The sequence below is a fragment of the Physeter macrocephalus genome, chromosome 9, assembly GCF_002837175.3.
Source record: "Physeter macrocephalus isolate SW-GA chromosome 9, ASM283717v5, whole genome shotgun sequence".
In the NCBI taxonomy this organism is placed as follows: Eukaryota; Metazoa; Chordata; class Mammalia; order Artiodactyla; family Physeteridae; genus Physeter; species Physeter macrocephalus.
The window spans coordinates 49,512,730-49,528,380 of record NC_041222.1 but is presented as its reverse complement, the minus strand read 5'-3'; the positions used below and the strand labels follow the sequence as shown (position 1 = coordinate 49,528,380).

The 15,651-nt window shown below is 42.3% G+C and overlaps 1 long non-coding RNA gene across 1 annotated transcript in view; it reads left to right on the top strand.

The window, feature by feature from the left end:
* Nucleotides 1-7,397, top strand: part of LOC129392418 (uncharacterized) — an 8,573-nt gene extending 1,176 nt beyond the window's left edge. The window contains exons 2-3 of the long non-coding RNA XR_008618239.1: nucleotides 1,684-1,752; nucleotides 6,927-7,397. This is a non-coding gene — a long non-coding RNA (uncharacterized lncRNA). The remainder of the gene's footprint in view (nucleotides 1-1,683; nucleotides 1,753-6,926) is intronic.
* Nucleotides 7,398-15,651: the final 8,254 nt, after the last annotated feature.

Below are 15,651 nucleotides of genomic sequence, written 5' to 3'. Positions count from 1 at the left end.
AGCCCGCGTGTCACAGCTACTGAAGCCAGCGTGCCTAGAGCCTGTGCTCCACAACGAGAGAAACCACCGCAATGAGAAGCCCGTGCACTGCAAGGAAGAGTAGCCGCTGCTCGCCGCGTGCAGCAACAAACACCCAACACAGCCAAAAATAAATAAATAAATTTTAAGAATTTTTTTTTTTTTTTTTGGTACGCGGGCCTCAGGCTGTTGTGGCCTTTCCCGTTGCGGAGCACAGGTTCTGGACGCGCAGGCTCAGCGGCCATGGCTCGCGGGCCTAGCCGCTCCACAACATGTGGGATCTTGACTTCCCTGGTGGCGCAGTGGTTGAGAATCCGCCTGCCAATACAGGGGACACGGGTTCGAGCCCTGGTCCAGGAAGATCCCACATGCCACGGAGCAACTAAGCCCGTGCGCCACAACCACTGAGCCCGCGTGTCACAGCTACTGAAGCCAGCGTGCCTAGAGCCTGTGCTCCACAACGAGAGAAACCACCGCAATGAGAAGCCCGTGCACTGCAAGGAAGAGTAGCCGCTGCTCGCCGCGTGCAGCAACAAAGACCCAACACAGCCAAAAATAAATAAATAAATTTTAAGAATTTTTTTTTTTTTTTTTGGTACGCGGGCCTCAGGCTGTTGTGGCCTTTCCCGTTGCGGAGCACAGGTTCTGGACGCGCAGGCTCAGCGGCCATGGCTCGCGGGCCTAGCCGCTCCACAACATGTGGGATCTTTCCGGACCGGGGCACGAACCCATGTTCCCTGCATCGGCAGGCGGACTCTCAACCACTGCGCCACCAGGGAAGCCCCAAAAATTTATTTTTTAAAAAAAAGTCAAAATAATGGTTGCTTTTGAGGAGAAGAAAGGGGTGGAGCAATTGGGAGGGGAGGGGAAAGGAACCTCTGGGGTGCGGCTTATGTTCTAGTTTTTAACCTGGATGATAATAATTGTGATAATTCATCAAGCTGTACACTTATGATTTGTGCACTTTTATATAAATGACATTTAAATTTAAAAGGTTTTCAAATATTGAGTATGTTAATATTTGTATATTTTTTATAGCAACTTTCTTACCCACCTTTTGACAAATGGACCACCCAGGTTGATTTAGCTTGGTAAATAAAGGGTAAAACTTCTGAACCTTCCCTTTCCTTTTGAACAAAATTTTTTGTTGGGAAAACTTGAAGGCAAAAGCAAGTGAAAAGGAAACTGAGTGCCTTTTTCCTTTGGTCCTATTAACCCTCAAGAATTTCAGTAGGGCTTCCCTGGTGGCGCAGTGGTTGGGAGTCCGCCTGCCGATGCAGGGGACACGGGTTCGTGCCCCGGTCCGGGAAGATCCCACAATGGACCACCCAGGTTGATTTAGCTTGGTAAATAAAGGGTAAAACTTCTGAACCTTCCCTTTCCTTTTGAACAAAATTTTTTGTTGATTAGAAAGGGGAAAACTTGAAGGCAAAAACAAGTGAAAAGGAAACTGAGTGCCTTTTTCCTTTGGTCCTATTAACCCTCAAGAGTAACTGAAAGAGTTTTCTCTCTACTGTTTCCTTTACTTGGATAGTTTCTTTATCAGGGTTGTCAGTAACTCACAAGGAAATGTAATACTCTGTTACAGTGATTTTGTTAGCATAAGTAATTTTTTAGCTTTCTCAGCCATATTATATACATACTGATATTTCAAATCCTTTTTAGTTGCAGGCAAAGAATATACAGGCATACCTTGGAGATAATGTGGAGACTGTTCCAGACCACTGCAATAAAGTGAGCCATATGAATTTTTTGGTTCTGTAGTGTATATAAAAGTTATGTTCACACTATACTGTAGTCTATTAAATGTGCACTATCATTATGTCTTAAAAACGTACAGACCTTAATTTAAAAATACTTTATTGGCAAAAAAATGCTAACCATCATCTGAGCCTTCAGAAGGTTGTAAACTTTTTACTGGTGGAAGGTCTTGCCTCGGTGTTGATGGCTGCTGACTGATCACGGTGGTGGTTGCTAAAGGTTGGGGTGGCAGTGGCCATTCCTTTAAATAAGACAGCAATAAATTTTGCCACATCAAATGACTCTTCCTTTCACAAATAATTTCTCTGTAGCATGCAAGGCTCTTTGATAGCATTTCGCTCAGAGTAGAACTTCTTTCAAAATTAAAGTCAATCCTCACAAATGCTACTACTGCTTTATCAACTAAGTTTATGTACTAATCTAAATCCTTTGTTGTCATTTTAACAATCTCCACATAATCTTCACCAGGAGTTGATTCCATCTCAAGAAACCACTTTCTTTGCTCATCCATAAGAAGTGACTCCTTATTCATTCAAGTTTCACCATGAGGTTACAACAATACAGCCACATCTTCAGGCTCCACTTCTAATTCTAGTTCTCTTGCTATTTCCATCACATTTGCAGCTCCTTCCTCCACTGAAGTCTTGAACCCCTCAAAGTCATCCATGAGGGTTGGAATCCAATTCTTCCAAATTCCTTTATTTATTTATTTATTTATTTATTTTTGGCTGCGTTGGGTCCTCGCTGCAAACCACTTTCTTTGCTCATCCATAAGAAGTGACTCCTTATTCATTCAAGTTTCACCATGAGGTTACAACAATACAGCCACATCTTCAGGCTCCACTTCTAATTCTAGTTCTCTTGCTATTTCCATCACATTTGCAGCTCCTTCCTCCACTGAAGTCTTGAACCCCTCAAAGTCATCCATGAGGGTTGGAATCCAATTCTTCCAAATTCCTTTATTTATTTATTTATTTATTTATTTTTGGCTGCGTTGGGTCCTCGCTGCTCACAGGCCCTCTCTCGTTGCAGCGAGTGGGGGCCACTCCTCGCTGCAGGGTGCAAACCTCCCATGGCGGTGGCCTCTTTTTTGGTTGCGGAGCACGGGCTCCAGGCACGCGGGCCCCAGCAGCCGCAGCACGCAGGCTCAGCATCTGTGGTGCACAGGCCAGCTGCTCCACGGCATGCAGCATCCTCCCGGACCCGGGCTCAAACCCGTGTCCCCTGCACCGGCAGGCGGACTCCCAACCACTGTGCCACGAGGGAAGTCCCCCAAATTCCTTTAATGCTGATATTTTGACCTCTTCCCATGAATCTCAAATGTTCTTAATGGCATCTAGAATGCTCGATCTTTTCCAGAAGATTTTCAGTTGACTATGTCCAGATCCATCAGAGGATAACTATGGCCACTATAGCCTTATGAAATGTATTTCTTAAATAATAAGACTTTAAAGTCAAAATGACTCCTTCATCCATAGGCTGCAGGATGGGTGTTGTGTCAGCAAGCATAAAAACAACACTAATCTTGTTGTACATCTGGATCAGAGCTCTTGGGTGACCAAGTACATTGAGCAGTCAATAAGCAGTAATATTTTGAAAGGAATCTGTTTTTCTGAGCAGTAAGTCTCCACAGTGGGCTTAAAATATTTAGTTAGCCATCTTGTAAACAGATGGGCTGCCAATCAGGCTTTGTTGTTCCATTTATAGAGCACAGGCAGAGTAGATTCTGCATAATTCTTAAGGGCCCTAGGACTTTTCTGAATGGTAAATGAGCATTGGCTTCAACTTCAAGTCATCAGCCACATTAGCCCCTTAATAAGACAGTCATTCTGCCCTTTGAAGTTTTGAAGCCAGCCATTGACTTCTCCTCTTTAGCTATAAAAGTCCTAGATGGCATCTTCTTCCAATATAAGGCTGTTTCATCTACCTTGAAAATCTGTTGTTTAATGTAGCCACCTTCGTCTTAGCTAGATTTGGATAACTTGCTGCAACTTCTACATCAGCCCTTGATGTTTCACCTTGCACTTTTATGTTATGGAGATGACTTCTTTCCTTAAACATCATGAACCAACCTCTGCTAGCTTCACATTTTTCTTCTGTAACTTTCTCACCTCTCTCAGCCTTCACAGAATTGAAGAGAGTTAGGGCCTTGCTCCGGATTAGGCTTTAGTTTAAGGGAATGTTGTGGCTGGTTTGAACTTCTATCTAGATCACTCAGACTTTCTCCTTATCAGCAAAAAGGCTGCTTCATTTTCTTATCATTTGTGTGTTCATTTGAGTAGCACTTTTAATTTCCTTCGAGAACTTTTCCTTTGCATTCGCAACTTGGCTAACTACTTTGCTTGAGGCCTAGCTTTGGGCCTATCTTGGCTTTCAGACATGGCTTCCTCACTAAGCTTAATCATTTCTAGCTTTTGATTTAAAGTGAGAGATGCGCAGCCCTTCCTTTCACTTGAACGCTTACAGGCCATTGTAGGGTTATTACTTGTTCTAATTTGAACACTGCTGTGTCTCAGAGTATAGGGAGGCCCAAGAAGAGGGAGAGAGAGGGGGAACAGTGAAGCAGTCAGAACACACACAACATTTATCAATTGTTTGCCATCCTATATGGGTGTGGTTTGTGTTACCCCAAAACAATTATAACAGTAACATCAATGATCACTGATCACAGATCATCAAAACAAATAAAATAACGAAAAAATTCAAAATATTGTGAGAATTACCAAAATGCAACATAGAAACAGGAAGTGAGCAAATTTTATTGGAAAAATGGTGACCATAGACTTGCTCAATGCAGGGTTGCCACAAACCTTCAATTTGTAAAAACCACATTATCTGCAAAGCACAATAAAGCGAAGTACAATAAAGCAAAGTATGGGGCTTCCCTTGGTGGCGCAGTGGTTAAGAATCTGCCTGCCAATGCAGGGGACATGGGTTCGAGCCCTGGTCCGGGAATATCCCACATGCTGTGGAGCAACTAAGCCCGTGAGCCACAACTACTGAGCCCACGTGCCTAGAGTTCATGCTCTGCAACAAGAGAAGCCACCGCAATGAGAAGCCCGGGCACCACAACAAAGAGTAGGCCCCCCTCTCCACAACTAGAGAAAGCCCGCGTGCAACAACGAAGACCCAACACAGCCAAAAATAAATAAATAAATTTATAAAAAACAAAAACAAGGTATGCCTTGTTATTATTATTTTTTTTTAATAAAAGGGGGATGATTTTTAAAATATTTTCCTCTCCTTAGTTTGCTGAAATCACTTCTGGTTAGTAAGGAAAGCAGCAGGTCCATTTACGACAGCATATGACAATACCATGTGTGTGTTAACCAACTTCTTTAGTCTGTAAGCCAGAGGTTTGATGGAACAAGGTGTATTGGTTTACATTGTAAACCCAAGAAAAAATTATCTGGAGTAATAAGTCTATCTTACAACATATCTAACCATTAAATACCATATAATTTCCAGTGCATTAAAGTGTATCTGATTTAAACCAATCTATGGAGAAGACCTATTAATTAATTCACTCATTCAAGCTTTATTGAAATATGCTAGGAAATAGTACTCTGGTATGAATTATAGAAAAAAAATGTTCTATTTGGTCGAGAAATTATTGTCTCTGCCAAAATGAAAACAAATTCTTTTTTTTATACATACTTTATCTATGTTTCATCGTAAGTTAATACTTATTTTCCATAAAAAAATGCTTTGGGGTCTTCAGCAAGTGAAGTGAAGGACTTTTGTTTATATATCTTTTAAGTGCTCACTCCCACTTGGGAAAACTGGCATCACCTGCTAAAGTTGAACATACGCATACCCTGTGACCCAGCAATTTCTCCCCTAAGTCTGCATATATATATGCATCAAAATACATGTTAAGAGCAGCATTATTGGTAATTAGCAAAAACATATTACTAAAGATAAAAGGTAGAGGTCAGTGTTTATAGATTTAATAATCATAGAACAGGCCATATATTTCAGGTAGAGGCCAGGTATGCCTCTCTTGGGCCTCAGGTGGAGCCAGAAAGAAAAGGTAGAAGAAAAGTTTCAGGCCCATGAAGTCCCTGTGGTGGGGAAGTGGTCCAAACTGACCAGGAGAAAACAGAGGCCCTGCTGGTATAGTAAGCTTGTGATGGGTGAACCTGAGAAGGGTTGGGATTTGTACCAGAGTCAACGAAACCATCCACTGTGGTGGAAGGGGAGGAATATGGGGCGATACTAATTAGTACCAACCGCATCAGGGTTCCAGTCTAAGCAAATCTCTTCTACTAATGATCATAGAGTACCTGTAACTTCACAGAAGATCCTTCATCACTGAAGAGTACTGTACCCCTCCACCCTCAGGCATGAACTTAAAAGATCCTTTCATTGAAGGGGACATCAGATATTGTAATGCTACTTTTATAGTCTCTGATTATAACAGAAAATAAAGGACTCTTCTTCTTGGAAATGAAATTTGTGTATTAGTTGGAATGAGACCACAAAATGTTGCTCTAACAATCCCTGGTTTTCAGAGCATTAGCAACTTTTTTTTTTAACTCATTCCTCTATTAATTTCTGTCTCAGAAATGTGGCTTGATTCATCTCTCCGGCAATAGCTCTTTCAGTATCACAAACAAGGATCCAATAGTCATGAGCTTTCTTCTGCAGAACAACGTGTTGCCTTATAAGATATTTTCATATTATATAGTTTCCCTCTATTTCGTTGAATTCACTAATTTTAATATTTCCCTTCCGCTGTACCTAACTGCTCCTAATCTTTCTTCTCTGCTCAAATTCTTCCAGTAAGGTATTTTGTCTGATCAATGAGTCCAATTTTGAGCTTGAAGCTTTATAGTTTCAAGGGACCTTGCACTGTCTACAATGATCAAGTATCCTGCTCCACCTTCCTTAAGTGCTCTTCCAATCATGCATAATTGACATCTCATCACTCAGATAAAGTTGTAAATGGTTTCTCTACTGAAACTAATGTTAATATAGCTAGGGTCTTCATCATATTCATTCTCTGTTATGATAAAATACAAAATATGACCACAAATTTCTCCCATGCTCCTATGCAATGACTTTGCTCTTCCTTCCATCAAGAGGTTATCTATTTCCCCACTCTGTGAATCTGGACTCATCTTGTGACTTGATTTGATCAACAGAATGTGGCAGAAGTGATGTTCTGTGACTTCCAAAGCCAGATCTTAAGAGACATTGAAGATTCTGCTTTTACCCTTTTATGATGCTGCCCTGAGACCATCATGTAAGGAAGCCAGTGTCGCCTGCTAGAGAATAACGGTCACATGGGAAAGAACCAAAGCTCCCAATGGACAGCACCAACTGTCAGACATGTAAGTGAGGCCACACTGACCTTCCAGCCCAACTGTCTTTCAGCTGAATGTTTCTGTACCAGTGAGCCCAGGTAAAACCAGCAGATAAACTGTCAACCCACCCAGAGAATCATTTAAAGATAATAATATATCATTGCTGCTTTAAGCTACTAAGTTTTGGCGTTGTTTATTATGCCACAATAGATAACTGATAGTATTATCTTCTCTGTCTTTAACTTTCTCAACTTGCTGATCCCCTGACCCTCCATTGTCTAATTCAGAAAATACAATTTATTTTATATTTTCTTTTTGCCCTCAGTTTCAGAATTGACCTGCACATAACTGATCTGTGCAAGACAATTATTCAAAACTTTAGCATCATCAGTTTTATAATCGAGAGATCCTTTCCTCTCATTTGGAGACCTTTGATGTACTTTCAGTTTTTCCTGTTTTGCTCATTTCAACTTCCTCTTCCTGTCACATGACAGAGTACACTTAACTTTCTCTTCAAGTAGTTTTGCTTCATTAAGAACTATCTTGCCAGGACATGGAAGCAACCTAAGTGTCCATCAACAGATGAATGGATAAAGAAGATGTGGCACATATATACAATGGAATATTACTCAGCCATAAAAGGAAATGAAATTGAGTTATTTGTAGTGAGGTGGATGGACCTAGAGTCTGTCATACAGAGTGAAGTAAGTCAGAAAGAGAAAAAGAAACACCGTATGCTAACACATATATATGGAATCTAAGAAAAACAAAAAAAGTCATGAAGAACCCAGGAGCAAGATGGGAAAAAAGACACAGACCTACTAGAAAATGGACTTGAGGATACGGGGAGGGGGAAGGGTAAGCTGTGACAAAGTGAGAGAGTGGCATGGACATATATACACTACCAAACGTAAAATAGATAGCTAGTGGGAAGCAGCCACATAGCACAGGGAGATCAGCTTGGTGCTTTGTGACCACCTAGAGGGGTGGGATAGGGAGGGTGGGAGAGAGGGAGACGCAAGAGGGAAGAGATATGGGAACATATGTATATGTATAACTGATTCACTTTGTTATAAAGCAGAAACTAACACACCATTGTAAAGCAATTATACTCCAATAAAGATGTTTAAAAAAAAACTATCTTATCTTTTCTAAAAGGTATACTAAATTCTTACTCGTCATTTTTCTAAAAACTTAAAACTTTGCTACAGATTTCTTTGTATTTTCTTCTTAGTTTACACCATAACAAGTATATTTTTCACTGGAATTAGATTACTTTTTAAATGTTTTCTGATTTTATCTAGCCCCTTCATCAGAGAGATGCATTCCTATTTTGTTGACTGTTCTCTTCAAGTGATTTCTTAGCTTGTGAGGCTATTGACATTCCCATACCTTGTCAGGAGCTTCTGGTTTTTTCCTTTCAAGTGAAGTGTATCCTTCTCAGCATGTCGTGTTTAGTTACTTGGAATGTTCTGTTCCTTTTTGAAATGTGCACAGCATCCCAGGGCACCCCTGTAAATTCTGCAGGTCACTGTCTAGCTAACTCTAGCAGCACAGGCCCTGGTCTAGGTTCTCCAGGGCTCCTGTCTAAATCGTTCCAGGAAATAAAGGCCCTGTTTCTAAGCTGTGGGGTTTTTTTGGAGCAGTGGTTGTCAAAGTTTGTTCCAGGTATTGGCAAGGTTAAAACCATTTTCATTAAAATACTTCGACTTTATTGGCCTTTTCTGCTCTCATTCACAGTGGGGTTTTCTGCAGCTACAACTAGGAGTGATTTCAACACTGCCCTGAAGGCTAAAGGAAAGGCACCTGTATTACTGTGTTTAAATTCTTTGTTTTAAAACCTGATGTAATAAATGTCTATGGATAGACCCACAGAGACAATTTTCAAGAGTGTTAAGGGGGTCCTACGACCAATAAGTTTGAGAACCGTAGGCTAAATTTTCCTTAACTCAATTCTTGGGACGCTCCTTGGGCAAGTCCCTCCTTGAGGCGCCCTCTCCTTCCTTGGGGCATTTGACCCAGAAGAGGGGTCCGGAACTGCTGCCGCGGGGCGTCGTCCCCGGCGTGGGCTGCCGACCGAAGCCACCGCTGTGCTGTACCGCCGCCTCGTCGGGGAGACCCGCGGGGTCAAAGGCGAAGGGGCAGCTAGGTGCTGACCCGGGAGCAGTTGGAGGAGGAGCGGGCCTTGAGCCTCCACCTCTCTGCCCTCCCGCACCCACCGCCCAGGCAAAGCTCTTCCGAGTGTTGGTTCCTCGCCTGCCTGGCTGAGTGCCCGGCGTTTCCAGCCCGCCCCTGGCACCTCCTCCACCCTGCAGTCTCCTCCCAGGGTCCCAAGGACTCTGATGCTGCCCTCCACCCCTTCCCCCGCGCCGAGCACAGGGCTCCAGGTCTGTGTGCCCATGCCTCCTTCGTGAACAACAGAGATAGCTTTGGCACGGGACTTCGTTTTAGTAAAATAGAAACTGGGAGATTGCGTTGCTGTGTAACAGGCGTTTCTGCAGTAACTCCAAATACGCGGTCCTAAAAAACCTCAACTTCTGTGCAGTTGCGGACTTTGGGGTTAATTAGGAATGGGGCAGACCACCTGCAGCCTATCCAGAGCACTAGCAATCCCACTGCTGTCACAGTTACAATTCCTCCGCAGTGTTTGGCTGCCACCCTTAGGGGACCTCCGACCGCGTTAGGCGCTATGGACTTCTGCCTCCTTCTTAGACAAGATAGGTTCTTGAGGGCCTTAGAGACTAATTTCATCAAAAATTAAAATCTTGGGGGCTTCCCTGGTGGCGCAGTGGTTGAGAGTCCGCCTGCCGATGCAGGGGATACGGGTTCGTGCCCCGGTCCGGAAGGATCCCACATGCCGCGGAGCGGCTGGCCCCGTGAGCCACGGCCGCTGAGCCTGCGCGACCGGAGCCTGTGCTCCGCAAAAGGAGAGGCCACAACAAAGGGAGGCCCGCATACCAAAAAAAAAAAAAAAAAAATGAGAAAAAGAAGAAAGGAAGAAAGCAAAGCAGAAGAAATGGAAAAGAAACACCAAAAAATTGAGAAGAAAATATTTGAAACTCTAACAAATGATAAAGAGAGAAAAATAAAGAAAAATGAGAAAAAGGCAAAGAAGAGAGAAAAATAAAAAAGAGTAGAGAATAGAGAAAGGAGAAAAAAAAATCAACAAAATGGCAGAAACAAGGAAAAAACAAGCTAACCGTGGGTCCAAGGCCGTCAGGTCACCAAAAGCAGCTTCCTGGGCTCTAAGGACCAAAAACCTGGGCCCGGCGGGGCTCCTATATGGCTTCTGTGAAGTTCATCACAGTGGTGCACTGTGAGGTCAGAGCAAAAATTAAAATCTTGGGACTTCCCTGGTGGTCCAGTGGGTAAGACTCTGCGCTCCCAATGCAGGGGGCTCGGGTTTGATCCCTGGTCGGGGGACTAGATCCTGCTTGCAGCAACTAAGACCCGGCACAGACAAAATAAATATATAAGTAAATATTTCTTAAAAAATTAAAATCTTATCTGGAGTATAGCATTCTTGATCAAATTTTAGTAACACCCAGAGAAATATCTTTACACTTTTTCATCTGCACACACAGCTTCCCAAAATAGTTAAACGTGGGAAAGTGTAGCCAGGTTTTTGCAAACACTAACCCAGACATTTTTTTCTCTAAACAGGGGGTTTCTGTAGTATTTTCATCTTTTTCCTAAGGTCTTCCTGCATTGTAAGTTTTTGTTTTGTTTTGCTTTTTTTCCTTTAATTACTCCCAAACATTAATGTGCAGAGGAAAATTCCACTTGAACCCATAATTTCCACTGTTATACTGGCAAAGGCTTATTTATCAATGTCCTATGGGCTCATTTTGTTAAAGAAACACCACAGGTATAGAAAAAGAAACTAACATGCTCCCCTTCATGTTTGCCAGATCTTTTGCCGAAGATTCTCCGTTCTCACCTCTTTCTTGGCCGAGTTAAACTGCTACTACTTTTTTAAGGAGGTCACATGTGAACTAGATCCTGAGTTCTCCTAGGTTTGGAAATAAGTTTTTCCAAAGACTGTCAGTAATGAGACTGCAGAAGTCAGCCCGTCTCTCCACTCCGCCCCACCCTACCCCTTAGAGGTGACATAATGTTGTCTGGTGAAGCCCCATTTTTGGTCAGACTTGGAGAATCTCTTAGCTACTTCCACTTCCACTATTCAGGTTAACAAAGATTAGCTACAGATTCCATATAGAAGGCAGAAAATTTTGTATTTTCCCTTGTTCTTACTTCCTGTTATTTAACAACAGCAAACAAAAGAACAAAATAAAATAATCATGAGACTAAAGGTGCAAACTCTGGGTAATCCTTGTTGCTCATTAACTCAGTAAATGGATATTCACTGAGTGCCTGCCTCGTGCCCTGAGTTGTCAGAGATGCTCGTGATAGTTGCGTACAAGGTAGGTATGGCTTTGCCTATACGAAGTGCCTCGGTGATGCCACTGAGAAGGCAGCAGCCCCCAGCGCTGACAAAAACTATTTCTGTCGACCTAATTTCATTAGCTCTACTTAAGAGGATTAATTATCTAGCAGATGTATTGTTTAGTCCTCTTGATCCCTTGTTATTTTCATATTGAAGTATTTTAGTGATGTTAAATTTCCTAAATTTGATAGCAGCACTGTAGTTATGTAAAAGAGTATTCTTTTTCTTAGGAAGTACAAACTAAAGTTTTCAGGGGAAAGGAGACATGATGTATGCAACCCAGCCTCAAATGTTTCAAAAAGTATAAATAATTAATGTGTGCATGTGTATGCATGCATGTGTGTGTGGAGAAAGAGAGAGGAAGCAAATATGGCAAAATGTCAAAAATAGTAAATCTAAGTAAAGGGTATATGGGAATTCTTTGTTCTAGTCTTGTAAATTTTCTGTAAATTTAAAATTAATTCAATATAAAAACAGGAAAAAAACTACCTAATAAGAAAAAGGGGGCTTCCCTGGTGGCGCAGTGGTTAAGAATCCGCCTGCCAATGCAGGGGACACAGGTTCGAGCCCTGGTCCGGGAAGATCCCACATGCCGAAGAGCAACTAAGCCCGTGCGCCACAACTACTGAGCCTGAGCTCTAGAGCCCATGAGCCACAACTACTGAAGCCTGCACACCTAGAGCCTGTGCTCCGCAACAAGAGAAGCCACCGCAATGAGAAGCCCGCTCCCCACAATGAAGAGTAGCCCCCGCTCGCCACAGCTAGAGAAAGCCCGTGCGCAGCAACAAAGACCCAACTCAGCCAAAAATAAATAAATAAATAAATGTATTTTTTTTTAAAAGAAATAGGTATCAATTCACATTCCAACATCTTTTCTAGAAGGAAATTTGAATAAATGTATCAAAATCCTTAAAAATGTGCATTGCCTTTAAGCCAGCAATTCTACTTCAGGCATTTTTTGCAAGGAATCAATTGGAGGTGAGAGTCACTTATGTGTATGAGACCTTATCCTACCACTATCTTGATAGCTAAAATTTTGAAATATTAAATCCTCATAATGTTGTTCTGACTAAATAAATTATAGGATTCAATGCTGCCGTTAAAAAGCTTGCTGTTGGGCTCCCCTGGTGGCGCAGTAGTTAAGAATCCGCCTGCCAGTGCAGGGGACATGGGTTTGAGCCCTGGTCTGGGAAGATCCCACATGCCGTGGAGCAACTAAGCCCATGCGCCATAACTACTGAGCCTGCGCTCTAGAGCCCACAAGGCACAACTACTGAGCCCATGTGCCACAACTACTGAAGCCCACGTGCTTAGAGCCCGAGCTGCGAAACAAGCGAGGTCACCACAATGAGAAGTCCGCGCACTGCAACGAAGAGTAGCCCCTGCTCGCTGCAACTAGAGAAACCCCGCACGTAGCAACGAAGAACCAAAGCAGCCAAAAATAAATAAATAAAATAAATTTTTTTTTAAAAAGCTTGCTGTAGTGTATAATATTTATTGTCATAGAAAACACTGGCCAATATATTACTATGTTAAAGAAAAAAATAACTATGTCAAAGGAAAAAAATAACAGTATATATTCTTATGTTAAAGAAAAAAACAAAATAATATATAATATGTTTTTACCTTTATTTAAAACATGTACATATTTACAATGAACAAAATCTTAGAAACAATCTATACAAACTTTAACAATGGTTCTTTTTATGTGTTGGGATTACAGAGATTTATGTTTCAAATTAAATTTGTGCTTTTCTACATTTTTCAAACTCTTTGAATTCCACACATATTACTTTGGTAATTAGACAAAAATTAAATCTCCATGATACCCTGTAATATGGGAGTTTGCATGGTAGTTTCATGCTTCACACAACTAAAGATATAGCCTTGGGTTTAGGGGGAAAATATTAACATTACTGTTATTTCATGTACTAATAGATGTTCAACAAATTTGCATAAAGTTTATTTGTATAAAAAAGACACCGTAGGGACTTCCTTGGTGGTGCAGTGGTTGAGAATCTGCCTGCCAGTGCAAGGGACACGGGTTCAGTCCCTGGTCTGGGAAGATCCCACACGCTGAGGAGCAACTAAGGTGCGCCACAACTGCTAAGCCTGCACTCTAGGGCCCACGTTCCGCAACTACTGAGCCCACATGCTGCAACTACTAAACCCGCGTGCCACAACTACTGAAGCCCACACGCCTAGAGCCCGTGCTCTGCAATGAAGAGTAGCCCCCGCTCACTGCAACTAGAGAAAGCCCGCATGCAGCAACGAAGACCCAACACAGCCAAAAAAAAGAAAAAGACACCGTGAGTTCAAGTTGAAGGTAAAAAAGAGTAAGCACACTTTGCTCTGTCTCTTCCACTCATCCAGCTAAAAAACCTAGAGAGAATGCAGGGAACAGTCTAAGGACTATGAAAAGTAAACAAAAGCAGGTAAATTGGGGAAGACCAGAAATCACAGTAACAGAGAACTGGAGTTGAGTTTACCACTTCCTTCCCCCTTTTGCATCCCCCAACCTAGTCACAGCACAGCTCCAAACCAGGAAGTACATATCTGTGTGGACAAAGATAGCTCTAGAAGTCCTGTAGTTCAGGCTGGTGAAGAGGGAAAGTGTTCTCCTGGTAGTGACCAGTGGTGGTGGCAACAGGTACCTAAAACTCTAAGGGAAACTCACTTTCCAACTGGATGATCTGTGGTCCCAAGAGAATGGGGAAAACAACCTTTGCTTTTTTTTCTCTCCTTCTCTCTGTCTTCCTAGCAATTGATTCTGGATGGGTCAGGGAAAGTGTGCAGCAGAGTAAGGTAAATAAAGCCCCAGATTTCTGGTGAGAGGACCACAAAGGGAGCCTAGGCAACTGAACAATACTGATGAGGTTACAGAAGAGGATTTTGGAAAAGGGACCTCAAAAAGCTGTTTCTGAACTCCTGAGCTCACCCCCGAGCTGCACGTGCATGGATCTGATCCTAAGTAGTGTACTAAAATCTTTGACAACTAAAGTAACAGTCCTCTGCCCATGCTTCACACTGGCCACATACAGGACAGATCCAAATAGAGTGCAAAGACTTTAAAAGTGGAACCGACATAGAAACCACAACCCACAGAAGGCTAGATGGAACCTGTGGTCTGAACTAAACTGGGTTAATTGCCTACCAAAGCAAAAAAATCAAAATACTCCATAGGATTTAAACAAGACACAGAGTCTCACAATATTATATTCAAAATGTCTAGGATATAATCTAAAAGTACTTGACATATGATGAGCCATGAAAATCTCAATGTACATGGGAAAAGACAATGAACAGATGCCAAAACTGAGATCACACAGATGTTAAAATTATCAGATAAAGAATCTAGGACTTCCCTAGTGGCACAGTGGTTAAGAATCCACCTGCCAATGCAGGGGACATGGGTTCGAGCCCTGGTCCAGGAAGATCCCACATGCTGTGAAGCAACTAAGCCTGTGTGCCACAACTAATGAGCCTGCGCTCTAGAGCCCGAGAGCCGCAACTCTTGAGCCCGTGCACCACAACTACTGAAGCCCACACACCTAGAGCCCACGCTCTGCAACAAGAGAAGCCACTGCAATGAGAAGCCCACGCACCACAACGAAGAGTAGCCCCCGCTTGCTGCAACTAGAGAAAACCCGCATGCGTCAACAAAGACCCAACACAGCCAAAAAAAAAAAAAATCTAAAGCAGCTATTATTGGAATTCCCTGGCAGTCCAGCAGTTAGGACTCGGTGCTTTCACTGCCGGGGCCCGGGTTCAATCACTGGTTGGGGAAGTAAGATCCCACAAGCTGTGAGGTGCTGCCAAAAAAAAAAAGCACCTATTATTAAAAACCTCCAACAAGGGCAAACACTCTTGAAATGAATGGAAAGACAGAAACTCTTAGCAAAGAAGTAGCAGATATAAAGAGAAACCAAATAGAAGTTTTAGGGTATGGGAATTAGGAAGAGGGTGAGAGAATTGGGGAGATGTTGGTCAAAGGATATAAGCTTGCAGTTAGAAGACGTCTAAGTTCTGGGGATCAAATACACAGCATTGTGATTATAGTTAATATAACAATACTGTATTATATACTTGAAAGTTGCTAAGAGACCAGATCTTAGA